The sequence below is a fragment of the Cicer arietinum genome, chromosome 4 (genome assembly GCF_000331145.2).
Source record: "Cicer arietinum cultivar CDC Frontier isolate Library 1 chromosome 4, Cicar.CDCFrontier_v2.0, whole genome shotgun sequence".
NCBI classification, from domain to species: Eukaryota; Viridiplantae; Streptophyta; class Magnoliopsida; order Fabales; family Fabaceae; genus Cicer; species Cicer arietinum.
Window position 1 is genome coordinate 63,810,496 of NC_021163.2, and position 1,398 is coordinate 63,811,893.

The following is a 1,398-nucleotide window of genomic DNA, read 5'->3' on the forward strand; positions in this document are numbered from 1 at the left end:
TCCCATCCTCGTCTATTTGTTTCCCATCCTCTATCATTTTCTCTCATCAACCTTTACCCAGAAAACCGTTCATCACTCAACAGTTTCTTCCCTCACCTTCCTGCATCAATGGCTCGAATCAAGATGACTGTAAAACGTAAAAAATCCTGCCAAGAACCTGAGAAAAACCAAGATGTCTACTCAAGCACTGAGTCAGACTATAATGAAGAAAACCAATCTGAAGAAACTTCCATGAACACCATTTCTTCATCTCAACCATCCAAAAGCTCCACTCCTCCAAAAATCGTCAAAAAATCCTCCTCCTCCACTCCTTCCAGGCGCTCCTCCAGAATCATGTCTGGAGCCGTTTCGACCAAAAAGGCAACCCCTCAGGACAACACGATTCATGTCATCAAATCTGATGATTCAGAGACCACTCCTCCTGTTGAACCAACACAACAACCTCCTCCTGCAAAATCAATTTCCAAAACTCCAACTCCCAAAAAGACCAAACCACCTTCATCAAAACCCCCTTCATTATCCACAAAAATTTCTGCCAACACTTCATTGTTTGATTCGGACGAAGTAGAATCGGTCTACACTTCAAAATGGCAAAACAAGTCAGTGATAAATGGAAAAATTATTGACCTTGTTGATATTAAACAAGGAGGGTTCAACATTGAAGAAATGTTTGAACAACTTGGCTGGATCTCATTTTTCAAAATCAATGAACCACAGTACCCACGTCTAGTAAGGGCCTTCTATGCAGCTTCAAAAGGATCTAAAGGCATGACAAATTTCAGTATGGTACTGAAAAGGGTTCATATGGAAATCAATCCCACCACTTTATGTCAAATACTTGATATACGTGATGAAGGAGCCCATTGCCTTTCTGAGACATGGTATTCACAGTGTGTCATCACTAGGACCTATGTGCTCCAAAACACCCTCATCAAACCTTCTAAACCATTGGTGGCCTTCAACCTCGTCCCCTTGTGTCGCATCCTTCACAACATCTGTGTCCACTTCATAACTCCCCGAGATGGCAGTTTTGAGAAAGTCACAGAAATGGATCTGATGATTATTCATCATGTGATTACTGGTACTCCTCTTCATTTGGGTCATGTCATTTTCACCTTCATGCTGAATGCTGTTGTTTTGGGACGATCTGCTCCCTATGGGATGATTTTAACAAAAATATTCAAATTTTTCAAAATCCCACATGAGGATGAACATTCCATCTACTTCAACAACACTTTTTCTATGAAGAACATTAAACAGATGAAGATTCAAAATGATGACCGTCCTGCCTCAAAGAAAAGAAAAACTCGTCCTTCCTCTGTTTCTCAAAACTCTGAAGATGAACCACCTCATCCTCCACCTGAGGATACACCATCACCACTACCAACCTCTCCACTG

The 1,398-nt window shown here is 41.2% G+C and overlaps 1 pseudogene; it reads right to left on the reverse strand.

The window, feature by feature from the left end:
* The window catches only part of LOC140920132 (cysteine-rich receptor-like protein kinase 25), a 14,353-nt pseudogene that overhangs the window by 7,141 nt on the left and 5,814 nt on the right, over positions 1-1,398 (reverse strand).